Source organism: Xenopus tropicalis, chromosome 3 (genome assembly GCF_000004195.4).
Source record: "Xenopus tropicalis strain Nigerian chromosome 3, UCB_Xtro_10.0, whole genome shotgun sequence".
In the NCBI taxonomy this organism is placed as follows: Eukaryota; Metazoa; Chordata; class Amphibia; order Anura; family Pipidae; genus Xenopus; species Xenopus tropicalis.
This window is the reverse complement of record NC_030679.2, coordinates 145,206,243-145,232,930: the sequence shown is the minus strand read 5'-3', so window position 1 is coordinate 145,232,930 and position 26,688 is coordinate 145,206,243. Positions and strand designations below refer to the sequence as shown.

General features: G+C 44.6%; 37 non-coding genes across 37 annotated transcripts; 32 read left to right on the top strand and 5 right to left on the bottom strand.

Moving 5' to 3' along the window:
• Nucleotides 1–318: 318 nt before the first annotated feature.
• trnap-ugg lies at nt 319–390 on the bottom strand. Its single transcript has one exon. It is a non-coding gene; the product is annotated as a tRNA-Pro (tRNA).
• Nucleotides 391–3,015: 2,625 nt separating this feature from the next.
• On the bottom strand, nt 3,016–3,087 carry trnap-ugg. The gene has a single exon. It is a non-coding gene; the product is annotated as a tRNA-Pro (tRNA).
• A 2,052-nt stretch (nt 3,088–5,139) lies between these two features.
• On the bottom strand, nt 5,140–5,221 carry trnas-cga. Its single transcript has one exon. It is a non-coding gene; the product is annotated as a tRNA-Ser (tRNA).
• Nucleotides 5,222–7,063: 1,842 nt separating this feature from the next.
• trnas-gcu lies at nt 7,064–7,145 on the bottom strand. The gene has a single exon. It is a non-coding gene; the product is annotated as a tRNA-Ser (tRNA).
• Nucleotides 7,146–8,597: 1,452 nt separating this feature from the next.
• On the bottom strand, nt 8,598–8,680 carry trnal-uaa. Its single transcript has one exon. It is a non-coding gene; the product is annotated as a tRNA-Leu (tRNA).
• Nucleotides 8,681–9,618: 938 nt separating this feature from the next.
• On the top strand, nt 9,619–9,690 carry trnah-gug. The gene has a single exon. It is a non-coding gene; the product is annotated as a tRNA-His (tRNA).
• A 246-nt stretch (nt 9,691–9,936) lies between these two features.
• Nucleotides 9,937–10,009, top strand: trnar-ccu. The gene has a single exon. It is a non-coding gene; the product is annotated as a tRNA-Arg (tRNA).
• A 748-nt stretch (nt 10,010–10,757) lies between these two features.
• Nucleotides 10,758–10,830, top strand: trnar-acg. The gene has a single exon. It is a non-coding gene; the product is annotated as a tRNA-Arg (tRNA).
• Nucleotides 10,831–11,317: 487 nt separating this feature from the next.
• trnar-ccu lies at nt 11,318–11,390 on the top strand. Its single transcript has one exon. It is a non-coding gene; the product is annotated as a tRNA-Arg (tRNA).
• A 748-nt stretch (nt 11,391–12,138) lies between these two features.
• On the top strand, nt 12,139–12,211 carry trnar-acg. The gene has a single exon. It is a non-coding gene; the product is annotated as a tRNA-Arg (tRNA).
• A 245-nt stretch (nt 12,212–12,456) lies between these two features.
• Nucleotides 12,457–12,529, top strand: trnak-uuu. Its single transcript has one exon. It is a non-coding gene; the product is annotated as a tRNA-Lys (tRNA).
• A 377-nt stretch (nt 12,530–12,906) lies between these two features.
• On the top strand, nt 12,907–12,978 carry trnah-gug. The gene has a single exon. It is a non-coding gene; the product is annotated as a tRNA-His (tRNA).
• A 247-nt stretch (nt 12,979–13,225) lies between these two features.
• trnar-ccu lies at nt 13,226–13,298 on the top strand. Its single transcript has one exon. It is a non-coding gene; the product is annotated as a tRNA-Arg (tRNA).
• A 748-nt stretch (nt 13,299–14,046) lies between these two features.
• Nucleotides 14,047–14,119, top strand: trnar-acg. Its single transcript has one exon. It is a non-coding gene; the product is annotated as a tRNA-Arg (tRNA).
• Nucleotides 14,120–14,717: 598 nt separating this feature from the next.
• On the top strand, nt 14,718–14,789 carry trnah-gug. Its single transcript has one exon. It is a non-coding gene; the product is annotated as a tRNA-His (tRNA).
• Nucleotides 14,790–15,035: 246 nt separating this feature from the next.
• Nucleotides 15,036–15,108, top strand: trnar-ccu. Its single transcript has one exon. It is a non-coding gene; the product is annotated as a tRNA-Arg (tRNA).
• A 748-nt stretch (nt 15,109–15,856) lies between these two features.
• trnar-acg lies at nt 15,857–15,929 on the top strand. The gene has a single exon. It is a non-coding gene; the product is annotated as a tRNA-Arg (tRNA).
• Nucleotides 15,930–16,174: 245 nt separating this feature from the next.
• trnak-uuu lies at nt 16,175–16,247 on the top strand. Its single transcript has one exon. It is a non-coding gene; the product is annotated as a tRNA-Lys (tRNA).
• Nucleotides 16,248–16,624: 377 nt separating this feature from the next.
• On the top strand, nt 16,625–16,696 carry trnah-gug. Its single transcript has one exon. It is a non-coding gene; the product is annotated as a tRNA-His (tRNA).
• A 246-nt stretch (nt 16,697–16,942) lies between these two features.
• On the top strand, nt 16,943–17,015 carry trnar-ccu. Its single transcript has one exon. It is a non-coding gene; the product is annotated as a tRNA-Arg (tRNA).
• A 748-nt stretch (nt 17,016–17,763) lies between these two features.
• trnar-acg lies at nt 17,764–17,836 on the top strand. The gene has a single exon. It is a non-coding gene; the product is annotated as a tRNA-Arg (tRNA).
• A 598-nt stretch (nt 17,837–18,434) lies between these two features.
• On the top strand, nt 18,435–18,506 carry trnah-gug. The gene has a single exon. It is a non-coding gene; the product is annotated as a tRNA-His (tRNA).
• Nucleotides 18,507–18,753: 247 nt separating this feature from the next.
• Nucleotides 18,754–18,826, top strand: trnar-ccu. Its single transcript has one exon. It is a non-coding gene; the product is annotated as a tRNA-Arg (tRNA).
• A 748-nt stretch (nt 18,827–19,574) lies between these two features.
• On the top strand, nt 19,575–19,647 carry trnar-acg. The gene has a single exon. It is a non-coding gene; the product is annotated as a tRNA-Arg (tRNA).
• Nucleotides 19,648–19,892: 245 nt separating this feature from the next.
• On the top strand, nt 19,893–19,965 carry trnak-uuu. Its single transcript has one exon. It is a non-coding gene; the product is annotated as a tRNA-Lys (tRNA).
• A 377-nt stretch (nt 19,966–20,342) lies between these two features.
• Nucleotides 20,343–20,414, top strand: trnah-gug. Its single transcript has one exon. It is a non-coding gene; the product is annotated as a tRNA-His (tRNA).
• A 247-nt stretch (nt 20,415–20,661) lies between these two features.
• Nucleotides 20,662–20,734, top strand: trnar-ccu. The gene has a single exon. It is a non-coding gene; the product is annotated as a tRNA-Arg (tRNA).
• Nucleotides 20,735–21,482: 748 nt separating this feature from the next.
• Nucleotides 21,483–21,555, top strand: trnar-acg. The gene has a single exon. It is a non-coding gene; the product is annotated as a tRNA-Arg (tRNA).
• Nucleotides 21,556–22,162: 607 nt separating this feature from the next.
• Nucleotides 22,163–22,235, top strand: trnak-uuu. Its single transcript has one exon. It is a non-coding gene; the product is annotated as a tRNA-Lys (tRNA).
• Nucleotides 22,236–22,613: 378 nt separating this feature from the next.
• Nucleotides 22,614–22,686, top strand: trnah-gug. Its single transcript has one exon. It is a non-coding gene; the product is annotated as a tRNA-His (tRNA).
• Nucleotides 22,687–22,933: 247 nt separating this feature from the next.
• On the top strand, nt 22,934–23,006 carry trnar-ccu. The gene has a single exon. It is a non-coding gene; the product is annotated as a tRNA-Arg (tRNA).
• A 747-nt stretch (nt 23,007–23,753) lies between these two features.
• On the top strand, nt 23,754–23,826 carry trnar-acg. Its single transcript has one exon. It is a non-coding gene; the product is annotated as a tRNA-Arg (tRNA).
• Nucleotides 23,827–24,071: 245 nt separating this feature from the next.
• Nucleotides 24,072–24,144, top strand: trnak-uuu. Its single transcript has one exon. It is a non-coding gene; the product is annotated as a tRNA-Lys (tRNA).
• Nucleotides 24,145–24,843: 699 nt separating this feature from the next.
• trnar-ccu lies at nt 24,844–24,917 on the top strand. The gene has a single exon. It is a non-coding gene; the product is annotated as a tRNA-Arg (tRNA).
• Nucleotides 24,918–25,664: 747 nt separating this feature from the next.
• Nucleotides 25,665–25,739, top strand: trnar-acg. The gene has a single exon. It is a non-coding gene; the product is annotated as a tRNA-Arg (tRNA).
• Nucleotides 25,740–25,983: 244 nt separating this feature from the next.
• trnak-uuu lies at nt 25,984–26,055 on the top strand. The gene has a single exon. It is a non-coding gene; the product is annotated as a tRNA-Lys (tRNA).
• Nucleotides 26,056–26,436: 381 nt separating this feature from the next.
• On the top strand, nt 26,437–26,508 carry trnah-gug. The gene has a single exon. It is a non-coding gene; the product is annotated as a tRNA-His (tRNA).
• Nucleotides 26,509–26,688: the final 180 nt, after the last annotated feature.

Below are 26,688 nucleotides of genomic sequence, written 5' to 3'. Positions count from 1 at the left end.
AAAAGGAGCCAATAAAACTAATTACCAGCTCACTGAGAAGGCCCATGATAATGAGCTATTGAAAGGATGGGGTTTGTGTGTTCAAAGGCAGATAGGGAGATCTGAACAAATTGCCTTGTTTATAAAGGAAGAGGGGAGGTCACTGAAAATAGCCCAGCTTACAAATTAGTTCATAATAATAAAAATAGGGTAACGTGCAATTTTATTTCATATTTATATTTTGTTCATTTTTAGCAGAGGTGTGTTGGGTTTATACTGTTCCTTTAAGAATTTCCTTATATAGCAGAAGGATACATAGTTTCTTCTAAAAACAGGCTTGGGCTCGTCCGGGATTTGAACCCGGGACCTCTCGCACCCAAAGCGAGAATCATACCCCTAGACCAACGAGCCGGATGCCAGTTGACCTTAAAAGCATTTCATCTTCATCAGTCAAAGAGATGGGGAATATCCATTCCGTAGCATTGGTGGTCTAATTACGTACAACTCAAGGACCAAACATGGAGTAGCTTCATTTGCCCTGTTAAGATTATATTTGATAATTATTAAATAGTGAGATCAGAAAAAGCCATGTTGATTGCACTCATGTTGGGCAAGGGAGTATACTGCCCATTTGCAAGAGGAACAACTCTTCCTACTTATGCCCAGCTCAATGCGATTTGGCAATTCACATGGACCATTCAGCCAGCCATTCAGTAACTGCCATGTTGATCCAAACTCCACCAACCACCAATGAACTGACTGTGAATTAGTGCATTCACTCATTGAACTTCTACTCTATTAACATCAGCTGTTTATATTGCACACACATGGGGTGTTCATGTTGTTGTGTTCATGGGGGAAGGGGTCCCATATATATAATTTGTATGAGGCCCCAAATTTTTTGATGGTGGCAAGAGAAGCAAGACTACTTCTCAAAAACATTGGTCATTACATTACTTAAAACTATGATACGGGAACCCTTTCTTGGCACATTCACTTAAATATTAGGGATGTAGCGAACCTCAAAAAAAGAGTTCACGAACGCGTTCGCGAACTTACGCCAAAAAAGCACGAATATTCGCGAACTTTGCAAACCCCATAGACTTCAATGGGAAGGCGAACTTTAAAACCTAGAAAAGCCATTTCTGGCCAGAAAACTGATTTTAAAGTTGTTTAAAGGGTGCCGCGACCTGGACAGTGGCATGCGGGAGGGGTTGACACAGCTTTGCGTAAAACCACAAAGGCAGCTGGCAGACCTAGCAGAAATACGCAGCGTTTTTTGCTATTTTGCACTATTAGCACCATGGAAACGGGATTTGCTTACACCAGTACTAGGCTAAAAAACGCCATGTGTGGCTTGTGCGATGTTTTTAGGCCGAGAAAAACGCAGAGAAAAAACGCATCGGAAAAAAAAACGCGGCGAACCAAAATTTCGATAACGCGAAAAGTTCGCGAACTTCCGAACTTGCGAACACCCGATGTTCACGCGAATTAGTTCACCGGCGAACAGTTCGCTACATCTCTATTAAATATGGGCTGTGTAGGCTTAGAAAACAAAAGACTTGGGTTCCCTTTGCAGATGAAACGTACTGGGACTGGGATTATAGCGCAGTGCCTCCACCTAGTGGACACTGAGGAACACACCTCAAGGGGATTTCCCACTAGGAAATAATCACACACAGTTGCAGCAAATATCAACTTTATATAATGAAGTGGAAATTAAATGGCATTAACATGCAAACAGTAGTAGCAGTGCTTTGGAAACCTGTGGGAATTTATCACTACTGGCTCAATCTCTTCCAGCACACAGTCCCACACTCCACTCCTGGAGGAAATACCCTTTCCCAGTTCAATCCTGGCAAAGTCCCTTCCCCAGAGCTCTTTCAGTTTCCCCAGGTAGTGCTACCTGCCCCAAAGTCCCTTCCTCAGAGCTCTTTCCCCAGGTAAAGCTACCTGCCCCAAAGTCCCTTCCCCAGAGCTCTTTCAGTTTCCCCAGGTAGCGCTACCTGCCCCAAAGTCCCTTCCCCAGAGCTCTTTCAGTTTCCCCAGGTAGCGCTACCTGCCCCAAAGTCCCTTCCCCAGAGCTCTTTCAGTTTCCCCAGGTAGCACTACCTGCCCCAAAGTCCCTTCCCCAGAGCTCTTTCAGTTTCCCCAGGTAGCGCTACCTACCCCAAAGTCCCTTACCCAGAGCTCTTTCAGTTTCCCCAGGTAGCGCTACCTGCCCCAAAGTCCCTTCCCCGGAGCTCTTTCAGTTTCCCCAGGTAGCGCTACCCGTCCCAAAGTCCCTTCAGCAGAGCTCTTTCAGTTCCCCCAGGTAGCGCTACCCGTCCCAAAGTCCCTTCAGCAGAGCTCTTTCAGTTCCCTCAGGTAGCGCTACCTGCCCCAAAGTCCCTTCCCCTGAGCTCTTTCAGTTTCCCCAGGTAGTGCTACCTGCCCCAAAGTCCCTTCCCCAGAGCTCTTTCAGTTCCTCCAGGTAGTGCTACCTGCTCCAAAGTACCTCTCCCTTTGGAATGGCAGTTGCTCCCACGTAGCAGGCACACAGAAAACACCTGTCCTCACACAGGGTACACACACCGGAGACTTTCAATACCTTTCCTCAGGTCAGCCATCACAGTATGGGAATGGGAAAACACTGCTCATTACATCTCCTACTATAGAATGCAAAGAGCTTGAGGAACATTACTCAGGCATGAGACTCCCATTAGTGACTGCACTAACTCATTGGCTAATAATCCTGCTGACATGGGTGGGATCCACATATCCCGGCACCTGTTCACGGTTTCAAGCTACTGAACCAAAATTGAATCTTTCCTTTTGTTCTTAGAAGACCCCCAACCCCAAAAGTCATTCATTCTAACAGGTCAGAATGAACTTAGATGCTTTTCACAAGCAACTTGAAGAACTTTGCTCAAAGATAATGGATTATGAATTCCAGCACCTTCTGTTGTTAGGGGCCATGGGAGTTTTTTTGGACTTGCACCTGCATGAAACCTTGCGGAACTTCAGTGAGATGTTGTGGTATCCTTAAAATGCCTAGGGCTCGTGCGGGATTTGAACCCGGGACCTCTCGCACCCAAAGCGAGAATCATACCCCTAGACCAACGAGCCAGCCGTTGCGATTTTGGGGATGAACCAGCCCTGAGATGCACGGCCCAGCAACATGATTGAAATCACAAGACTGCACCATGTACCCCTCACTGAATATGCCTGTTGTAAACCTGAGTCTTGTCTTCTTTCCACATTGCATCTTTTATGCCTTTCATCCACCAGAATGGTACTTCTGCATGTTACCCTGGTGATGGATGCATCTGCTCCTTGAGGAAAAAAGTTTTAGAATTTTTGCAGGAAAACATTTCCCCTATATTTTTTTCACATAAAGACCTTTTTATCTGTAAAATGACTTCTTTGTAGTAGTCCTTTAGTAGGTGTAAGTCCAAAGCACTTCTTTGGGTGCACAGACCGTGCCCTCTTTGTGCCAGTCTTGCTGATAGAAGACAGGTATGCATCGTCACTTAGATTTTCCATGCTATGCCATCAAACGTGGCTTTGAGAAAGCCATTTAGTACACTGTTAGGTCAGACTATATACAGTCTCCTCATGTAGCATGGGATGTGTAAAACGCAAATGCGATGAAGGCACTGCTAAAAGTTGAACTCAGGGTCTCCTGTTTACTAGACAGGCACTTTAACCAACTAAGCCACAGCACCAGGCTACAGCCTCTGTCAAGGGCATAAAAATGAAAAATGGGCACATGCAGAAGATTGCACCAAGATCAGGATTATTGGGCAAGTATTACTTGCTGTTAAATTCTCAAGATATCTGTTAGACAGGTGGATAATTAAGAAGAAGAAAAAGAAGGCCTTGATTGAAACATATTTGTCAGCTCTGCCTTAAAGATCAGGACCGAGTCAGAGAACAGACATGGGTAAGACCACCAAAGGCACGCTCTAGCCATTCCCCGCAAGCTTTAAAGGAAGAAGGCAGGCACTGCTGAGAGTCGAACTCAGGATCTCCTGTTTGCCAGACACTTTAACCAACTAAGCCACAGCTCTAACCGGTTGGGGCTGATCCTATGGACAGAAAGAGAAATAAGCACACTGATGCCCCATTCCACAACTTCTTTCTCCCTTGCCTGTAAATTCAGTGAGCTACAAGTGTGCACCTTTCTACAAGGGCAGCTAAAGGGACAGCTAAATGCCCCTCCGTTATTCCCTTCGTATCACCAAAGGAGTCACGCTTCTGCTTATTTGCATGTCGCTTTGAAATTTCCCAGCGGCCATTTTAGTTTGACTCCTTTCTTTTGCCTACCATACCGACATCATCTTTTTAAAGGCTGCTAGTGAGAGAAATTGCCCACAGGCGGGAAGCTCGTACTTCCAAGTTTGGGGTTGGGGGAAACTAAAAGGGCAGGCACTGCTGAGAGTCGAACTCAGGATCTGTTTACTAGACAGGCGCTTTAACCAACTAAGCCACAGCGCCACACATGCTCAACCTCAGCCTTCCAAAAGGAATCTACAAAAACTTTTTTAGTTTTGCGAGTAATATAATAACTTTGAAATTGTATTTTTAGTTACAACAGTAACTCATTGGATAATAACACTGCTCACAAGGGTGGGATCCACATGTCCTTTCACCTGTTGAACTATATGTCTCCTCCCTGGGAAAACTCTATGATGTCCTCCTTGGATAGGGACTCCCTGCAACTCCCGGCACCTTGCCCCTCCCTTGAGGTAGCTGCTTACCAGGCAGTTGAGGTTCCTCTGTATATGAACAGCCAAGACGCCGGTTATAACGGTGAACCAGATCTCCTGTTTACAAGACAGGTGCTTTAACCAACCAAGCCACAGCACCAAGTGTGGAGTGGTTTCTATTTCATGAATTTGGACATTCTGTATACCTTGGCAATAAATTATTTTTCCAGGTGCCACTTTTATGGATGAGGGGTACTATTTAAGACTGTTTGTGAGTTAGTGTTTTTGGGTAATATCAACTGAATGCATCATGGCAAATACAGAAATATGATCTTAAATAGTTGAAATTGTGTTACTCTGAGTTGAGTTAGTGCCCAGGTTGGAATCCAGATTAGCAGGGGTTACATTGTGCTACACATATCTGCATAAATGCCTAATTATCTAAGCAACTAAGCATTATACGGACTCTCGCTGTGAACAGGATTCGAACCTGTGCAGGGAAACCCCATTGGATTTCGAGTCCAACGCCTTAACCACTCGGCCATCACAGCCAGCCTGTCCCATAAGGAAACTAACTCAGTACAGATAGGTAAGTGGCACATAGACCTGTGAAACTGATAGAAAAGCAGATTTAAAATAAAATTTCAAAAATTCAATTCTGGTCCAAACAAGCAGTGATTGCAAAGGGGACATACAGTGTTAAATCACTTACAGTGCTATTTTAAGTTATTTCACAATTTGCATGGATCTTTTTTGACGATATTAGCAGATGTTGCAGCCCAGAGCGCCCTCTGCTGTTTGGCCTGGGTGATGGGCAGAAAAACAGCAGAATCCAATTTCCCTGCTGGAGGAAGTGACACCTGATGATAGTTGGATCAGTTCAACAGCTTAGTGTTTTCTACCTTCTCTACATTGCTGGCATGTACAGAAGTGCATTTTATACAACTAGTATCGTATAGACAATTTAACATATTTGATAAAATGTGAGTAGTTTTTTTTTATTATTTTAATAATTTTAGCTTGATAAAAATGACCAGTCCAGTGATCTGTAGCATGAGTGGCCAAATTTCACAGTAATTGACCTTTTGGCCACTTGGTTAGAAGGTCAGATGATTTTTAGGTTGGCCTGTATATGAAATAAGGAATTTGTACATTAAAGGTGTCAAGTAAAACAAGCACGAGGCATTTCACACTCTTGATCTAGCTATTCCTGTGCCGAGGTAACAACTAGGGTTGTAGGCACAGGAACATTATTTGACCTCTTGTTGATATATAGCCAGTAATGTAGACTGGTTAAAGTTTAATTTAATGTAAGCACAAAAGGTGCAAAGTGTGATGAGTCGTAGGCACGTGACTATTTAGTTATCAAAATCCTGGTTGCCGAGGTAAACGAGAAGGTGTAGGCACCAGGATTTAGGTCTGAGACTGAGAAATAGCACATGAACTTGGTGTTTTTGCTGTCTTGTAATGTTCGGTTGTTCTGCTAAATCCAGGGTGCCGAGGTAATGAACAGAGGTGTAGGCACCATTGTTACTCAAACGTTCATTTCTAGTTTTCCTTTTTAATTGCAATATGGATAGTTAACATCATTAACATAATAATGGGGATAATAAGCCTATTGTCAGGGCAAAAGGATCAGTTTCAGTCTGACCCTGAATAACAATAGGGGGTGGGTTCACAAAAGGGGGTTAAAATGAAGTAAAATTTAAATTTGAATTGACAATTTTTTGAAGACTATCCTACATCAACACACTTTTTCTTTAATTACATAATGGTGAAAACACAGTTTTGCAATTAAAACTCCATGTTTCGGAATCTGATCTGAACACAAGCAAAATTGCAAAAGGTAAACTAACTCAGTACAGATAGGTAAGTGGCAGATAGACCTGTGAAACTGATAGAAAAGCAGATTTAAAATAAAATTTCAAAAATTCAATTCTAGTCCAATCAAGCAGTGATTGCGAAGGGGACATACAGCCAGGGGCAAAGAGTTCTTTTGCAGCAAACTCAAACAGAAATGGTTTATTAATCACCTTAAACACTCAGCCACCACAGTATCGGAATGGGAAAACACTGCCCATTACATCTCCTACTATAGAATGCAAAGAGCTTGAGGAACATTACTCAGGCATGAAACTCCCATTAGCGACTGCACTAACTCATTGGCTAATAACCCTGCTGACACGGGTGGGATCCACATATCCCGGCACCTGTTCATGGGCCCAAACTACTGAACCAAGGTTGAATCTTTCCCCCAACCCCAAAATTAATTCATTCTAACAGGTCAGAATGAACTTAGATGCTTAGCGTTTCACAAGCAACTTGAAGAACTTTGCTCAAAGATAATGGATTATTTCAACTGATAAGTTTGGAATATAGTTGAAAATTTCTACCGACGAGGATGGGATTCGAACCCATGCGTGCAGAGCACAATGGATTAGCAGTCCATCGCCTTAACCACTCGGCCACCTCGTCCACTAAATATATGCTGAGTGCTCTGTTTTCTGTTTTAAAGGTACAGTATACACCCTTTTTAATATGAACTTGAAGAAAATGCCTTGTTCTGAATATACTTTTTGCCTATTGTTCTAATTAAGAAAATATCTATGGTTTCTGCCACTAAACACGAACATGAAGCCAGTTTCACTTTAGAACTTTCAGTCACTTCCTAATCCCCGAAAACTTAAAAGGAGCCAATAAATCTAATTACCAGCTCACTGAGAAGGCCCATGATAATGAGCTATTGAAAGGATGGGGTTTGTGTGTTCAAAAGGTAGATAGGGAGATCTGAACAAATTAACAGCAGAAATTTCAGTGGAATAAAAACAAAATCATTTATTGGCTCAAATTAACTGAACAAAAAACTAACATATAAAGTCTACTATACCAAACAATGGATAGGTGCATCCCAGTGCCTCATGGTACCCACTCTCCTAACGTGTTTTGCACCATGTGGTGCTTCATCAGAGCAGGTAACCTATTCATATGTTGATTCGGGACCTATCAGTGGGATATAACTTGCAGATTCTTTTCTTGAACCTAATTTATTATTAAAAGATCTGAACAAATTGCCTTGTTTATAAAGGAAGAGGGGAGGTCACTGAAAATAGCCCAGCTTTCAAATTAGTTCATAATAATAATAATAAAAATAGGGTAATGAGCAATTTTATTTCATATTTATGTTGTGTTCATTTTTAGCAAAGCTGTGCTGGGTTTCTACTGTTCCGGGTTTATACTGTTCCTTTAAGAATTTCCTTATATAGCAGAAGGATACATAGTTTCTTTAAAAGATGCCCTGGGCTCATCCAGGATTTGAACACAGGACCTCTCGCACACAAAGCGAGAATCATACCCCTAGACCAACGAAACAAATCAGTTCATCTTCATCAGTCAAAGAGATGGGGAATATCCATTCCATAGCATTGGTGGTCTAATTACGTACAACTCAAGGACCAAACATGGAGTACATTGGGAGACTTTAGTCACTCTTTAGGGTGAAGACACACAAAGCTACTAGTAGCTGCTGCTTTATGTTGGGTACTAAAGACCTAAAAATACCCTCCCATAGACAATACTGAGAATTGCCTCTGCAAAAACACACATAGAGACAATTATCAGTAGCCACAACAAACAGCCGCTCCTAGGTGGTGTGTTTTTGGGGTTTGTATCCTTTAAATAAAATTTTCTAATAAAAATGTGATTTTTCTTTGAATTTTTTGTTAAGTTTAGAATACGTTTGATAAATTTATTTGTTTTGCCCTTTTTATCTGGGGGCTGTGTCCCAATCACTGTTTCACTGGCCATTTGGAATCCTTTTTGATTAAATTGTTTGTACATATAGCAGACTTTTTATGCAACTAACAGTATAAAAGGTAAGAGACTCTACCCCATGATGGAGGAGCCTTATATATGAGATTTTAAAACTCTTACCAGGAGTGGGGTTCGAACCCACGCGGATATATATCCATTGGATCTTAAGTCCAACGCCTTAACCACTCGGCCATCCTGGTCACTGCAAGGATGAGAGAAACTTCTTGTCCTTGTGTGTCATTGAGAAAATTCTGGTGAGTTTAATTACACTTAATATTGATGCCTATATAGAAAAAAAATAAATTTAAAAAATTCAATCACATTAGATCACGGACAGGACTTTATATTCAGCAAGTGACATGGAAATCTGTGCTATAAGGATGCAAAAAGCTGAATACAAAACACCTTTTATTATATGTTTTAATTTTACTTTTATGCTTTTGAGAAACTGCAGTCTGCCTGAACAACATTAAAATTATTAAACTGAGAAGAACAAAACATTAGCGCCCAACGTGGGGCTCAAATCCACGATAGTGAGATTAAGAGTGTCATGCTCTACCGACTGAGCTAGCTGGGCTCCCCATGCTGCTGCTGCTTAAGCATGGGTGGGCTTAAAAGGAAATAGTTGAACCTTTCTATTATAACACATTTGCCATACATCACTTTATTTAGAGAAATTGTGGGATTAATGTAATTTCTTGGATTTTACCTATCCTTTATTATAAATCCTCTGATAATCTGCCATTAGCTTCATAAATATCCTGACTGTTAGAGAAAGTTATATCATTAAGAGTTAATGGATTTTTTTTAATATTAATAAAATAACATTTTATTAATATAGCTGCAATTTTCAGAGAGGTGTTTGTAGAAATGGACAAGTCCTTCCTTTCAATCTGAGGTTATTGGTAAGGAGGAGGAGCTCAGGAACAGGAAATGGTTCCTAGCTAAATGTGCTATAAAGTCCAAAGTCATGGGAGCCAAGGGATGAAAGCCTGAAAGGTATAGAATTGCGCACAGGGCAACGTGACGTTTAAACATTTAAATGGGTTGAAAAAGAAAATTAATGCAAACAACAACCGTGCCGAGAGAAAAATACAAACAACCTGCACGAGAGCTGGCAGCCCCAAGCGTACGGCTTGCCGTGATCGTATAGTGGTTAGTACTCTGCGTTGTGGCCACAGCAACCCCGGTTCGAATCCGGGTCACGGCAGCTTTTTCCCCTTGATACCATTTTACTAACATTAACATGTAAAACGGCCCTTTACCCTTCATCCTTAATTGGCGTACGTACTTCAAAAAATTGCAAGAGGGGCAGACAAAGACTTTTGACTGTTTTTTTCAGCATCGTTTTCCACAAATGTTGTCTATGATGCTCTTTTTTTTTTATTTGCTAAAATTTGTGCAAATTTTTTGAGTACCTGACAGAGAACAATAAGCCACAAGCTCAGCTAAGGGCGCCCCAGTGGCCTAATGGATAAGGCACTGGCCTCCTAAGCCAGGGATTGTGGGTTCGAGTCCCATCTGGGGTACTCACAGTGCATCCTTTATGTAAAGTGGATTGGAGGAGACGGCGGCATTCTCCATTCAAGTTTCTAGTCCAGGTAAAACTTAAGCCTTGCAGGAAAAAGCACGGCAAGGGTTTATTAGCTTTCGTCAGGTCTGGAAACCGTGCTCCGCCATAGACACATCAGGTGACTCTTCTAACAATAAACGGCACAACATCAGGAAACCTTTCTCGCCGCAAACATCATTTTCATCCTGAACTGTGGACAACTGTCAGCCAAAATGGTCAGCAGGGATGGTGGGTCAGTGTCCCGCCTGGGGTACTTGTGGCGGGGTATGTTTTTTTCCCATGTTAGATAGATTGAAACAGCGAGAAAAGAAAAACAAACATTAGCCTACTTGCCAGGCATTTTCTTTGCCTGGCCATCTTCCTTGACCACATGAAGGGAAAAAAACAAAACAGACTGATGGCTATTTCCCCACCCCCAAACCACCTGGACAGAAGAAACAGGGTTACAACTGCAAGCCAATAAAGCTTCCCAATCTGCTCCAGTCCAATTAAGAAGCGAGAAACAAGAAAACAAAGGCAGGTTCTGTTGACAAGGGGGAAGGCCAGGAAAAGACCATCTCTGGTAAGTATGGTAAGGATTTTCTCTTGTCCTGCCCATCCTCGCTTTTGAAAACACGGGGGAACCATGACAGTATCCATTGAACATTATTAATCAATTGATGTGACTGCGCATAGAGGATCTATTTGGCTTGCCCTTTGGACACGGGCCAGTGGCGCAATGGATAACGCGTCTGACTACGGATCAGAAGATTGTAGGTTCGACTCCTGCCTGGCTCGGAAAGCTTTCTTTTTTTCACACAGCACCATCAGAAACTGAGAAATAAATAATGGAAAGGTCTTGCTGCCTCCTGCGGGGTGTAAAGAATTTTCCTGTTGGGCATCATTTCTAAATGCATTGCTGCATTTTGTAAATAAGAATTTGTAAATAAGGTACCCCTTGGGGTCAGTGTTGCTTTGTTTTAATCTGAGGGTCCAGGGTTCAAGTCCCTGTTCGGGCGCTGCACTTTTCAGAGAGGTGTTTGTAGAAATGGACAAGTCCTTCCATTCAATCTGAGGTTGTTGGTAAGGAGGAGGAGCTCAGGAACAGGAAATGGTTCCTAGCTAAATGTGCTATAAAGTCCAAAGTCATGGGAGCCAAGGGATGAAAGCCTGAAAGGTATGGAATTGCGCACAGGGCAACGTGACGTTGATTGCACAGTCGGGTTACCCTGGAAGCGCCAGATGAGCCGCGGAGCCTACCGCCCCACTTTAACGGCAGAAATCTGCCCCAGTGGCCTAATGGATAAGGCACTGGCCTCCTAAGCCAGGGATTGTGGGTTCGAGTCCCATCTGGGGTACTCACGGTGCATCCTTTATGTAAAGTGGATTGGAGGAGACGGCAGCATTCTCCATTCAAGTTTCTAGTCCAGGTAAAACTTAAGCCTTGCAGGAAAAAGCACGGCAAGGGTTTATTAGCTTTCGTCAGGTCTGGAAACCGTGCTCCGCCATAGACACATCAGGTGACTCTTCTAACAATAAACGGCACAACATCAGGAAACCTTTCTCGCCGCAAACATCATTTTCATCCTGAACTGTGGACAACTGTCAGCCAAAATGGTCAGCAGGGATGGTGGGTCAGTGTCCCGCCTGGGGTACTTGTGGCGGGGTATGTTTTTTTCCCATGTTAGATAGATTGAAACAGCGAGAAAAGAAAAACAAACATTAGCCTACTTGCCAGGCATTTTCTTTGCCTGGCCATCTTCCTTGACCACATGAAGGGAAAAAAACAAAACAGACTGATGGCTATTTCCCCACCCCCAAACCACCTGGACAGAAGAAACAGGGTTACAACTGCAAGCCAATAAAGCTTCCCAATCTGCTCCAGTCCAATTAAGAAGCGAGAAACAAGAAAACAAAGGCAGGTTCTGTTGACAAGGGGGAAGGCCAGGAAAAGACCATCTCTGGTAAGTATGGTAAGGATTTTCTCTTGTCCTGCCCATCCTCGCTTTTGAAAACACGGGGGAACCATGACAGTATCCATTGAACATTATTAATCAATTGATGTGACTGCGCATAGAGGATCTATTTGGCTTGCCCTTTGGACACGGGCCAGTGGCGCAATGGATAACGCGTCTGACTACGGATCAGAAGATTGTAGGTTCGACTCCTGCCTGGCTCGGAGAGCTTTCTTTTTTTCACACAGCACCATCAGAAACTGAGAAATAAATAATGGAAAGGTCTTGCTGCCTCCTGCGGGGTGTAAAGAATTTTCCTGTTGGGCATCATTTCTAAATGCATTGCTGCATTTTGTAAATAAGAATTTGTAAATAAGGTACCCCTTGGGGTCAGTGTTGCTTTGTGTTGTCTGTTGCAAAGAAAGTCGGAGTCGGGCCAAAAACTTTCAAGAAACGTGCAGCGCACGGAGCCCGGATAGCTCAGTCGGTAGAGCATCAGACTTTTAATCTGAGGGTCCAGGGTTCAAGTCCCTGTTCGGGCGCTGCACTTTTCAGAGAGGTGTTTGTAGAAATGGACAAGTCCTTCCATTCAATCTGAGGTCCTTGGTAAGGAGAAGGAGCTCAGGAACAGGAAATGGTTCCTAGCTAAATGTGCTATAAAGTCCAAAGTCATGGGAGCCAAGGAATGAAAGCCTGAAAGGTATGGAATTGCGCACAGGGCAACGTGACGTTGATTGCACAGTCGGGTTACCCTGGAAGCGCCAGATGAGCCGCGGAGCCTACCGCCCCACTTTAACGGCAGAAATCTGCTAAAAACATTTAAATGGGTTGAAAAAGAAAATTAATGCAAACAACAACCGTGCCGAGAGAAAAATACAAACAACCTGCACGAGAGCTGGCAGCCCCAAGCGTACGGCTTGCCGTGATCGTATAGTGGTTAGTACTCTGCGTTGTGGCCGCAGCAACCCCGGTTCGAATCCGGGTCACGGCAGCTTTTTCCCCTTGATACCATTTTACTAACATTAACATGTAAAACGGCCCTTTACCCTTCATCCTTAATTGGCGTACGTACTTCAAAAAATTGCAAGAGGGGCAGACAAAGACTTTTGACTGTTTTTTTCAGCATCGTTTTCCACAAATGTTGTCTATGATGCTCTTTTTTTTTTTATTTGCTAAAATTTGTGCAAATTTTTTGAGTACCTGACAGAGAACAATAAGCCACAAGCTCAGCTAAGGGCGCCCCAGTGGCCTAATGGATAAGGCACTGGCCTCCTAAGCCAGGGATTGTGGGTTCGAGTCCCATCTGGGGTACTCACGGTGCATCCTTTATGTAAAGTGGATTGGAGGAGACGGCGGCATTCTCCATTCAAGTTTCTAGTCCAGGTAAAACTTAAGCCTTGCAGGAAAAAGCACGGCAAGGGTTTATTAGCTTTCGTCAGGTCTGGAAACCGTGCTCCGCCATAGACACATCAGGTGACTCTTCTAACAATAAACGGCACAACATCAGGAAACCTTTCTCGCCGCAAACATCATTTTCATCCTGAACTGTGGACAACTGTCAGCCAAAATGGTCAGCAGGGATGGTGGGTCAGTGTCCCGCCTGGGGTACTTGTGGCGGGGTATGTTTTTTTCCCATGTTAGATAGATTGAAACAGCGAGAAAAGAAAAACAAACATTAGCCTACTTGCCAGGCATTTTCTTTGCCTGGCCATCTTCCTTGACCACATGAAGGGAAAAAAACAAAACAGACTGATGGCTATTTCCCCACCCCCAAACCACCTGGACAGAAGAAACAGGGTTACAACTGCAAGCCAATAAAGCTTCCCAATCTGCTCCAGTCCAATTAAGAAGCGAGAAACAAGAAAACAAAGGCAGGTTCTGTTGACAAGGGGGAAGGCCAGGAAAAGACCATCTCTGGTAAGTATGGTAAGGATTTTCTCTTGTCCTGCCCATCCTCGCTTTTGAAAACACGGGGGAACCATGACAGTATCCATTGAACATTATTAATCAATTGATGTGACTGCGCATAGAGGATCTATTTGGCTTGCCCTTTGGACACGGGCCAGTGGCGCAATGGATAACGCGTCTGACTACGGATCAGAAGATTGTAGGTTCGACTCCTGCCTGGCTCGGAGAGCTTTCTTTTTTTCACACAGCACCATCAGAAACTGAGAAATAAATAATGGAAAGGTCTTGCTGCCTCCTGCGGGGTGTAAAGAATTTTCCTGTTGGGCATCATTTCTAAATGCATTGCTGCATTTTGTAAATAAGAATTTGTAAATAAGGTACCCCTTGGGGTCAGTGTTGCTTTGTTTTAATCTGAGGGTCCAGGGTTCAAGTCCCTGTTCGGGCGCTGCACTTTTCAGAGAGGTGTTTGTAGAAATGGACAAGTCCTTCCATTCAATCTGAGGTCCTTGGTAAGGAGAAGGAGCTCAGGAACAGGAAATGGTTCCTAGCTAAATGTGCTATAAAGTCCAAAGTCATGGGAGCCAAGGGATGAAAGCCTGAAAGGTATGGAATTGCGCACAGGGCAACGTGACGTTGATTGCACAGTCGGGTTACCCTGGAAGCGCCAGATGAGCCGCGGAGCCTACCGCCCCACTTTAACGGCAGAAATCTGCTAAAAACATTTAAATGGGTTGAAAAAGAAAATTAATGCAAACAACAACCGTGCCGAGAGAAAAATACAAACAACCTGCACGAGAGCTGGCAGCCCCAAGCGTACGGCTTGCCGTGATCGTATAGTGGTTAGTACTCTGCGTTGTGGCCGCAGCAACCCCGGTTCGAATCCGGGTCACGGCAGCTTTTTCCCCTTGATACCATTTTACTAACATTAACATGTAAAACGGCCCTTTACCCTTCATCCTTAATTGGCGTACGTACTTCAAAAAATTGCAAGAGGGGCAGACAAAGACTTTTGACTGTTTTTTTCAGCATCGTTTTCCACAAATGTTGTCTATGATGCTCTTTTTTTTTTATTTGCTAAAATTTGTGCAAATTTTTTGAGTACCTGACAGAGAACAATAAGCCACAAGCTCAGCTAAGGGCGCCCCAGTGGCCTAATGGATAAGGCACTGGCCTCCTAAGCCAGGGATTGTGGGTTCGAGTCCCATCTGGGGTACTCACGGTGCATCCTTTATGTAAAGTGGATTGGAGGAGACGGCGGCATTCTCCATTCAAGTTTCTAGTCCAGGTAAAACTTAAGCCTTGCAGGAAAAAGCACGGCAAGGGTTTATTAGCTTTCGTCAGGTCTGGAAACCGTGCTCCGCCATAGACACATCAGGTGACTCTTCTAACAATAAACGGCACAACATCAGGAAACCTTTCTCGCCGCAAACATCATTTTCATCCTGAACTGTGGACAACTGTCAGCCAAAATGGTCAGCAGGGATGGTGGGTCAGTGTCCCGCCTGGGGTACTTGTGGCGGGGTATGTTTTTTTCCCATGTTAGATAGATTGAAACAGCGAGAAAAGAAAAACAAACATTAGCCTACTTGCCAGGCATTTTCTTTGCCTGGCCATCTTCCTTGACCACATGAAGGGAAAAAAACAAAACAGACTGATGGCTATTTCCCCACCCCCAAACCACCTGGACAGAAGAAACAGGGTTACAACTGCAAGCCAATAAAGTTTCTCAATCTGCTCCAGTCCAATTAAGAAGCGAGAAACAAGAAAACAAAGGCAGGTTCTGTTGACAAGGGGGAAGGCCAGGAAAAGACCATCTCTGGTAAGTATGGTAAGGATTTTCTCTTGTCCTGCCCATCCTCGCTTTTGAAAACACGGGGGAACCATGACAGTATCCATTGAACATTATTAATCAATTGATGTGACTGCGCATAGAGGATCTATTTGGCTTGCCCTTTGGACACGGGCCAGTGGCGCAATGGATAACGCGTCTGACTACGGATCAGAAGATTGTAGGTTCGACTCCTGCCTGGCTCGGAGAGCTTTCTTTTTTTCACACAGCACCATCAGAAACTGAGAAATAAATAATGGAAAGGTCTTGCTGCCTCCTGCGGGGTGTAAAGAATTTTCCTGTTGGGCATCATTTCTAAATGCATTGCTGCATTTTGTAAATAAGAATTTGTAAATAAGGTACCCCTTGGGGTCAGTGTTGCTTTGTGTTGTCTGTTGCAAAGAAAGTCGGAGTCGGGCCAAAAACTTTCAAGAAACGTGCAGCGCACGGAGCCCGGATAGCTCAGTCGGTAGAGCATCAGACTTTTAATCTGAGGGTCCAGGGTTCAAGTCCCTGTTCGGGCGCTGCACTTTTCAGAGAGGTGTTTGTAGAAATGGACAAGTCCTTCCATTCAATCTGAGGTCCTTGGTAAGGAGAAGGAGCTCAGGAACAGGAAATGGTTCCTAGCTAAATGTGCTATAAAGTCCAAAGTCATGGGAGCCAAGGGATGAAAGCCTGAAAGGTATGGAATTGCGCACAGGGCAACGTGACGTTGATTGCACAGTCGGGTTACCCTGGAAGCGCCAGATGAGCCGCGGAGCCTACCGCCCCACTTTAACGGCAGAAATCTGCTAAAAACATTTAAATGGGTTGAAAAAGAAAATTAATGCAAACAACAACCGTGCCGAGAGAAAAATACAAACAACCTGCACGAGAGCTGGCAGCCCCAAGCGTACGGCTTGCCGTGATCGTATAGTGGTTAGTACTCTGCGTTGTGGCCGCAGCAACCCCGGTTCGAATCCGGGTCACGGCAGCTTTTTCCCCTTGATACCATTTTACTAACATTAACATGTAAAACGGCCCTTTACCCTTCATCCTTAATTGGCGTACGTACTTCAAAAAATTGCAAGAGGGGCAGACAAAGACTTTTGACTGTTTTTTTCAGCATCGTTTTCCACAAATGTTGTCTATGATGCTCTTTTTTTTTTATTTGCTAAAATTTGTGCAAATTTTTTGAGTACCTGACAGAGAACAATAAGCCACAAGCTCAGCTAAGGGCGCCCCAGTGGCCTAATGGATAAGGCACTGGCCTCCTAAGCCAGGGATTGTGGGTTCGAGTCCCATCTGGGGTACTCACGGTGCATCCTTTATGTAAAGTGGATTGGAGGAGACGGCGGCATTCTCCATTCAAGTTTCTAGTCCAGGTAAAACTTAAGCCTTGCAGGAAAAAGCACGGCAAGGGTTTATTAGCTTTCGTCAGGTCTGGAAACCGTGCTCCGCCATAGACACATCAGGTGACTCTTCTAACAATAAACGGCACAACATCAGGAAACCTTTCTCGCCGCAAACATCATTTTCATCCTGAACTGTGGACAACTGTCAGCCAAAATGGTCAGCAGGGATGGTGGGTCAGTGTCCCGCCTGGGGTACTTGTGGCGGGGTATGTTTTTTTCCCATGTTAGATAGATTGAAACAGCGAGAAAAGAAAAACAAACATTAGCCTACTTGCCAGGCATTTTCTTTGCCTGGCCATCTTCCTTGACCACATGAAGGGAAAAAAACAAAACAGACTGATGGCTATTTCCCCACCCCCAAACCACCTGGACAGAAGAAACAGGGTTACAACTGCAAGCCAATAAAGCTTCCCAATCTGCTCCAGTCCAATTAAGAAGCGAGAAACAAGAAAACAAAGGCAGGTTCTGTTGACAAGGGGGAAGGCCAGGAAAAGACCATCTCTGGTAAGTATGGTAAGGATTTTCTCTTGTCCTGCCCATCCTCGCTTTTGAAAACACGGGGGAACCATGACAGTATCCATTGAACATTATTAATCAATTGATGTGACTGCGCATAGAGGATCTATTTGGCTTGCCCTTTGGACACGGGCCAGTGGCGCAATGGATAACGCGTCTGACTACGGATCAGAAGATTGTAGGTTCGACTCCTGCCTGGCTCGGAGAGCTTTCTTTTTTTCACACAGCACCATCAGAAACTGAGAAATAAATAATGGAAAGGTCTTGCTGCCTCCTGCGGGGTGTAAAGAATTTTCCTGTTGGGCATCATTTCTAAATGCATTGCTGCATTTTGTAAATAAGAATTTGTAAATAAGGTACCCCTTGGGGTCAGTGTTGCTTTGTTTTAATCTGAGGGTCCAGGGTTCAAGTCCCTGTTCGGGCGCTGCACTTTTCAGAGAGGTGTTTGTAGAAATGGACAAGTCCTTCCATTCAATCTGAGGTCCTTGGTAAGGAGAAGGAGCTCAGGAACAGGAAATGGTTCCTAGCTAAATGTGCTATAAAGTCCAAAGTCATGGGAGCCAAGGGATGAAAGCCTGAAAGGTATGGAATTGCGCACAGGGCAACGTGACGTTGATTGCACAGTCGGGTTACCCTGGAAGCGCCAGATGAGCCGCGGAGCCTACCGCCCCACTTTAACGGCAGAAATCTGCTAAAAACATTTAAATGGGTTGAAAAAGAAAATTAATGCAAACAACAACCGTGCCGAGAGAAAAATACAAACAACCTGCACGAGAGCTGGCAGCCCCAAGCGTACGGCTTGCCGTGATCGTATAGTGGTTAGTACTCTGCGTTGTGGCCGCAGCAACCCCGGTTCGAATCCGGGTCACGGCAGCTTTTTCCCCTTGATACCATTTTACTAACATTAACATGTAAAACGGCCCTTTACCCTTCATCCTTAATTGGCGTACGTACTTCAAAAAATTGCAAGAGGGGCAGACAAAGACTTTTGACTGTTTTTTTCAGCATCGTTTTCCACAAATGTTGTCTATGATGCTCTTTTTTTTTTTATTTGCTAAAATTTGTGCAAATTTTTTGAGTACCTGACAGAGAACAATAAGCCACAAGCTCAGCTAAGGGCGCCCCAGTGGCCTAATGGATAAGGCACTGGCCTCCTAAGCCAGGGATTGTGGGTTCGAGTCCCATCTGGGGTACTCACGGTGCATCCTTTATGTAAAGTGGATTGGAGGAGACGGCGGCATTCTCCATTCAAGTTTCTAGTCCAGGTAAAACTTAAGCCTTGCAGGAAAAAGCACGGCAAGGGTTTATTAGCTTTCGTCAGGTCTGGAAACCGTGCTCCGCCATAGACACATCAGGTGACTCTTCTAACAATAAACGGCACAACATCAGGAAACCTTTCTCGCCGCAAACATCATTTTCATCCTGAACTGTGGACAACTGTCAGCCAAAATGGTCAGCAGGGATGGTGGGTCAGTGTCCCGCCTGGGGTACTTGTGGCGGGGTATGTTTTTTTCCCATGTTAGATAGATTGAAACAGCGAGAAAAGAAAAACAAACATTAGCCTACTTGCCAGGCATTTTCTTTGCCTGGCCATCTTCCTTGACCACATGAAGGGAAAAAAACAAAACAGACTGATGGCTATTTCCCCACCCCCAAACCACCTGGACAGAAGAAACAGGGTTACAACTGCAAGCCAATAAAGTTTCTCAATCTGCTCCAGTCCAATTAAGAAGCGAGAAACAAGAAAACAAAGGCAGGTTCTGTTGACAAGGGGGAAGGCCAGGAAAAGACCATCTCTGGTAAGTATGGTAAGGATTTTCTCTTGTCCTGCCCATCCTCGCTTTTGAAAACACGGGGGAACCATGACAGTATCCATTGAACATTATTAATCAATTGATGTGACTGCGCATAGAGGATCTATTTGGCTTGCCCTTTGGACACGGGCCAGTGGCGCAATGGATAACGCGTCTGACTACGGATCAGAAGATTGTAGGTTCGACTCCTGCCTGGCTCGGAGAGCTTTCTTTTTTTCACACAGCACCATCAGAAACTGAGAAATAAATAATGGAAAGGTCTTGCTGCCTCCTGCGGGGTGTAAAGAATTTTCCTGTTGGGCATCATTTCTAAATGCATTGCTGCATTTTGTAAATAAGAATTTGTAAATAAGGTACCCCTTGGGGTCAGTGTTGCTTTGTGTTGTCTGTTGCAAAGAAAGTCGGAGTCGGGCCAAAAACTTTCAAGAAACGTGCAGCGCACGGAGCCCGGATAGCTCAGTCGGTAGAGCATCAGACTTTTAATCTGAGGGTCCAGGGTTCAAGTCCCTGTTCGGGCGCTGCACTTTTCAGAGAGGTGTTTGTAGAAATGGACAAGTCCTTCCATTCAATCTGAGGTCCTTGGTAAGGAGAAGGAGCTCAGGAACAGGAAATGGTTCCTAGCTAAATGTGCTATAAAGTCCAAAGTCATGGGAGCCAAGGGATGAAAGCCTGAAAGGTATGGAATTGCGCACAGGGCAACGTGACGTTGATTGCACAGTCGGGTTACCCTGGAAGCGCCAGATGAGCCGCGGAGCCTACCGCCCCACTTTAACGGCAGAAATCTGCTAAAAACATTTAAATGGGTTGAAAAAGAAAATTAATGCAAACAACAACCGTGCCGAGAGAAAAATACAAACAACCTGCACGAGAGCTGGCAGCCCCAAGCGTACGGCTTGCCGTGATCGTATAGTGGTTAGTACTCTGCGTTGTGGCCGCAGCAACCCCGGTTCGAATCCGGGTCACGGCAGCTTTTTCCCCTTGATACCATTTTACTAACATTAACATGTAAAACGGCCCTTTACCCTTCATCCTTAATTGGCGTACGTACTTCAAAAAATTGCAAGAGGGGCAGACAAAGACTTTTGACTGTTTTTTTCAGCATCGTTTTCCACAAATGTTGTCTATGATGCTCTTTTTTTTTTTATTTGCTAAAATTTGTGCAAATTTTTTGAGTACCTGACAGAGAACAATAAGCCACAAGCTCAGCTAAGGGCGCCCCAGTGGCCTAATGGATAAGGCACTGGCCTCCTAAGCCAGGGATTGTGGGTTCGAGTCCCATCTGGGGTACTCACGGTGCATCCTTTATGTAAAGTGGATTGGAGGAGACGGCGGCATTCTCCATTCAAGTTTCTAGTCCAGGTAAAACTTAAGCCTTGCAGGAAAAAGCACGGCAAGGGTTTATTAGCTTTCGTCAGGTCTGGAAACCGTGCTCCGCCATAGACACATCAGGTGACTCTTCTAACAATAAACGGCACAACATCAGGAAACCTTTCTCGCCGCAAACATCATTTTCATCCTGAACTGTGGACAACTGTCAGCCAAAATGGTCAGCAGGGATGGTGGGTCAGTGTCCCGCCTGGGGTACTTGTGGCGGGGTATGTTTTTTTCCCATGTTAGATAGATTGAAACAGCGAGAAAAGAAAAACAAACATTAGCCTACTTGCCAGGCATTTTCTTTGCCTGGCCATCTTCCTTGACCACATGAAGGGAAAAAAACAAAACAGACTGATGGCTATTTCCCCACCCCCAAACCACCTGGACAGAAGAAACAGGGTTACAACTGCAAGCCAATAAAGCTTCCCAATCTGCTCCAGTCCAATTAAGAAGCGAGAAACAAGAAAACAAAGGCAGGTTCTGTTGACAAGGGGGAAGGCCAGGAAAAGACCATCTCTGGTAAGTATGGTAAGGATTTTCTCTTGTCCTGCCCATCCTCGCTTTTGAAAACACGGGGGAACCATGACAGTATCCATTGAACATTATTAATCAATTGATGTGACTGCGCATAGAGGATCTATTTGGCTTGCCCTTTGGACACGGGCCAGTGGCGCAATGGATAACGCGTCTGACTACGGATCAGAAGATTGTAGGTTCGACTCCTGCCTGGCTCGGAGAGCTTTCTTTTTTTCACACAGCACCATCAGAAACTGAGAAATAAATAATGGAAAGGTCTTGCTGCCTCCTGCGGGGTGTAAAGAATTTTCCTGTTGGGCATCATTTCTAAATGCATTGCTGCATTTTGTAAATAAGAATTTGTAAATAAGGTACCCCTTGGGGTCAGTGTTGCTTTGTTTTAATCTGAGGGTCCAGGGTTCAAGTCCCTGTTCGGGCGCTGCACTTTTCAGAGAGGTGTTTGTAGAAATGGACAAGTCCTTCCATTCAATCTGAGGTCCTTGGTAAGGAGAAGTGGCGCAATGGATAACGCGTCTGACTACGGATCAGAAGATTGTAGGTTCGACTCCTGCCTGGCTCGGAGAGCTTTCTTTTTTTCACACAGCACCATCAGAAACTGAGAAATAAATAATGGAAAGGTCTTGCTGCCTCCTGCGGGGTGTAAAGAATTTTCCTGTTGGGCATCATTTCTAAATGCATTGCTGCATTTTGTAAATAAGAATTTGTAAATAAGGTACCCCTTGGGGTCAGTGTTGCTTTGTGTTGTCTGTTGCAAAGAAAGTCGGAGTCGGGCCAAAAACTTTCAAGAAACGTGCAGCGCACGGAGCCCGGATAGCTCAGTCGGTAGAGCATCAGACTTTTAATCTGAGGGTCCAGGGTTCAAGTCCCTGTTCGGGCGCTGCACTTTTCAGAGAGGTGTTTGTAGAAATGGACAAGTCCTTCCATTCAATCTGAGGTCCTTGGTAAGGAGAAGGAGCTCAGGAACAGGAAATGGTTCCTAGCTAAATGTGCTATAAAGTCCAAAGTCATGGGAGCCAAGGGATGAAAGCCTGAAAGGTATGGAATTGCGCACAGGGCAACGTGACGTTGATTGCACAGTCGGGTTACCCTGGAAGCGCCAGATGAGCCGCGGAGCCTACCGCCCCACTTTAACGGCAGAAATCTGCTAAAAACATTTAAATGGGTTGAAAAAGAAAATTAATGCAAACAACAACCGTGCCGAGAGAAAAATACAAACAACCTGCACGAGAGCTGGCAGCCCCCAAGCGTACGGCTTGCCGTGATCGTATAGTGGTTAGTACTCTGCGTTGTGGCCGCAGCAAACCCCGGTTCGAATCCGGGTCACGGCAGCTTTTTCCCCTTGATACCATTTTACTAACATTAACATGTAAAACGGCCCTTTACCCTTCATCCTTAATTGGCGTACGTACTTCAAAAAATTGCAAGAGGGGCAGACAAAGACTTTTGACTGTTTTTTTTCAGCATCGTTTTCCACAAATGTTGTCTATGATGCTCTTTTTTTTTTATTTGCTAAAATTTGTGCAAATTTTTTGAGTACCTGACAGAGAACAATAAGCCACAAGCTCAGCTAAGGGCGCCCCAGTGGCCTAATGGATAAGGCACTGGCCTCCTAAGCCAGGGATTGTGGGTTCGAGTCCCATCTGGGGTACTCACGGTGCATCCTTTATGTAAAGTGGATTGGAGGAGACGGCGGCATTCTCCATTCAAGTTTCTAGTCCAGGTAAAACTTAAGCCTTGCAGGAAAAAGCACGGCAAGGGTTTATTAGCTTTCGTCAGGTCTGGAAACCGTGCTCCGCCATAGACACATCAGGTGACTCTTCTAACAATAAACGGCACAACATCAGGAAACCTTTCTCGCCGCAAACATCATTTTCATCCTGAACTGTGGACAACTGTCAGCCAAAATGGTCAGCAGGGATGGTGGGTCAGTGTCCCGCCTGGGGTACTTGTGGCGGGGTATGTTTTTTTCCCATGTTAGATAGATGAAACAGCGAGAAAAGAAAAACAAACATTAGCCTACTTGCCAGGCATTTTCTTTGCCTGGCCATCTTCCTTGACCACATGAAGGGAAAAAAACAAAACAGACTGATGGCTATTTCCCCACCCCCAAACCACCTGGACAGAAGAAACAGGGTTACAACTGCAAGCCAATAAAGCTTCCCAATCTGCTCCAGTCCAATTAAGAAGCGAGAAACAAGAAAACAAAGGCAGGTTCTGTTGACAAGGGGGAAGGCCAGGAAAAGACCATCTCTGGTAAGTATGGTAAGGATTTTCTCTTGTCCTGCCCATCCTCGCTTTTGAAAACACGGGGGAACCCATGACAGTATCCATTGAACATTATTAATCAATTGATGTGACTGCGCATAGAGGATCTATTTGCTTGCCCTTTGGACACGGGCCAGTGGCGCGATGGATAACGCGTCTGACTACGGATCAGAAGATTGTAGGTTCGACTCCTGCCTGGCTCGGAGAGCTTTCTTTTTTTCACACAGCACCATCAGAAACTGAGAAATAAATAATGGAAAGGTCTTGCTGCCTCCTGCGGGGTGTAAAGAATTTTCCTGTTGGGCATCATTTCTAAATGCATTGCTGCATTTTGTAAATAAGAATTTGTAAATAAGGTACCCCTTGGGGTCAGTGTTGCTTTGTGTTGTCTGTTGCAAAGAAAGTCGGAGTCGGGCCAAAAACTTTCAAGAAACGTGCAGCGCACGGAGCCCGGATATCTCAGTCGGTAGAGCATCAGACTTTTAATCTGAGGGTCCAGGGTTCAAGTCCCTGTTCGGGCGCTGCACTTTTCAGAGAGGTGTTTGTAGAAATGGACAAGTCCTTCCATTCAATCTGAGGTCCTTGGTAAGGAGAAGGAGCTCAGGAACAGGAAATGGTTCCTAGCTAAATGTGCTATAAAGTCCAAAGTCATGGGAGCCAAGGGATGAAAGCCTGAAAGGTATGGAATTGCGCACAGGGCAACGTGACGTTGATTGCACAGTCGGGTTACCCTGGAAGCGCCAGATGAGCCGCGGAGCCTACCGCCCCACTTTAACGGCAGAAATCTGCTAAAAACATTTAAATGGGTTGAAAAAGAAAATTAATGCAAACAACAACCGTGCCGAGAGAAAAAATACAAACAACCTGCACGAGAGCTGGCAGCCCCAAGCGTACGGCTTGCCGTGATCGTATAGTGGTTAGTACTTCTGCGTTGTGGCCGCAGCAACCCCGTTCAAATCCGGGTCACGGCAGCTTTTTCCCCTTGATACCATTTTACTAACATTAACATGTAAAACGGCCCTTTAACCCTTCATCCTTAATTGGCGTACGTACTTCAAAAAATTGCAAGAGGGGCAGACAAAGACTTTTGACTGTTTTTTTCAGCATCGTTTTCCACAAATGTTGTCTATGATGCTCTTTTTTTTTTTTATTTGCTAAAATTTGTGCAAATTTTTTGAGTACCTGACAGAGAACAATAAGCCACAAGCTCAGCTAAGGGCGCCCCAGTGGCCTAAATGGATAAGGCACTGGCCTCCTAAGCCAGGGATTGTGGGTTCGAGTCCCATCTGGGGTACTCACGGTGCATCCTTTATGTAAAGTGGATTGGAGGAGACGGCGGCATTCTCCCATTCAAGTTTCTAGTCCAGGTAAAACTTAAGCCTTGCAGGAAAAAGCACGGCAAGGGTTTATTAGCTTTCGTCAGGGTCTGGAAACCGTGCTCCGCCATAGACACATCAGGTGACTCTTCTAACAATAAACGGCACAACATCAGGAAACTTTCTCGCCGCAACATCATTTTCATCCTGAAACTGTGGACAACTGTCACCAAAATGGTCAGCGGGATGGTGGTCCAGTGTCCCGCCTGGGGTACTTGTGGCGGGGTATGTTTTTTTCCCATGTTAGATAGATTGAAACAGCGGAGAAAAGAAAAACAAACATTAGCCTACTTGCCAGGCATTTTCTTTGCCTGGCCATCTTCCTTGACCACATGAAGGAAAAAAACAAAACAGACTGATGGCTATTTCCCCACCCCAAACCACCTGGACAGAAGAAACAGGGTTACAACTGCAAGCCAATAAAGCTTCCCAATCTGCTCCAGTCCAATTAAGAAGCGAGAAAACAAGAAAACAAAGGCAGGTTCTGTTGACAAGGGGGAAGGCCAGGAAAAGACCATCTCTGGTAAGTATGGTAAGGATTTTCTCTTGTCCTGCCCATCCTCGCTTTTGAAAACACGGGGGAACCATGACAGTATCCATTGAACATTATTAATCAATTGATGTGACTGCGCATAGAGGATCTATTTGGCTTGCCCTTTGGACACGGGCCAGTGGCGCAATGGATAACGCGTCTGACTACGGATCAGAAGATTGTATAGGTTCGACTCCTGCCTGGCTCGGAGAGCTTTCTTTTTTTCACACAGCACATCAGAAACTGAGAAATAAATAATGGAAAGGTCTTGCTGCCTCCTGCGGGGTGTAAAGAATTTTCCTGTTGGGCATCATTTCTAAATGCATTGCTGCATTTTGTAAATAAGAATTTGTAAATAAGGTACCCCTTGGGGTCAGTGTTGCTTTGTGTTGTCTGTTGCAAAGAAAGTCGGAGTCGGGCCAAAAACTTTCAAGAAACGTGCAGCGCACGGAGCCCGGATAGCTCAGTCGGTAGAGCATCAGACTTTTAATCTGAGGGTCCAGGGTTCAAGTCCCTGTTGGGCGCGCTGCACTTTTCACAGAGAGGTGTTTGTAGAAATGGACAAGTCCTTCCATTCAATCTGAGGTCCTTGGTAAGGAGAAGGAGCTCAGGAACAGGAAATGGTTCCTAGCTAAATGTGCTATAAAGTCCAAAGTCATGGGAGCCAAGGGATGAAAGCCTGAAAGGTATGGAATTGCGCACAGGGCAACGTGACGTTGATTGCACAGTCGGGTTACCCTGGAAGCGCCAGATGAGCCGCGGAGCCTACCGCCCCACTTTAACGGCAGAAATCTGCTAAAAACATTTAAATGGGTTGAAAAAGAAAATTAATGCAAACAACAACCGTGCCGAGAGAAAAATACAAACAACCTGCACGAGAGCTGGCAGCCCCAAGCGTACGGCTTGCCGTGATCGTATAGTGGTTAGTACTCTGCGTTGTGGCCGCAGCAACCCCGGTTCGAATCCGGGTCACGGCAGCTTTTTCCCCTTGATACCATTTTACTAACATTAACATGTAAAACGGCCCTTTACCCTTCATCCTTAATTGGCGTACGTACTTCAAAAAATTGCAAGAGGGGCAGACAAAGACTTTTGACTGTTTTTTTCAGCATCGTTTTCCACAAATGTTGTCTATGATGCTCTTTTTTTTTTTTTTT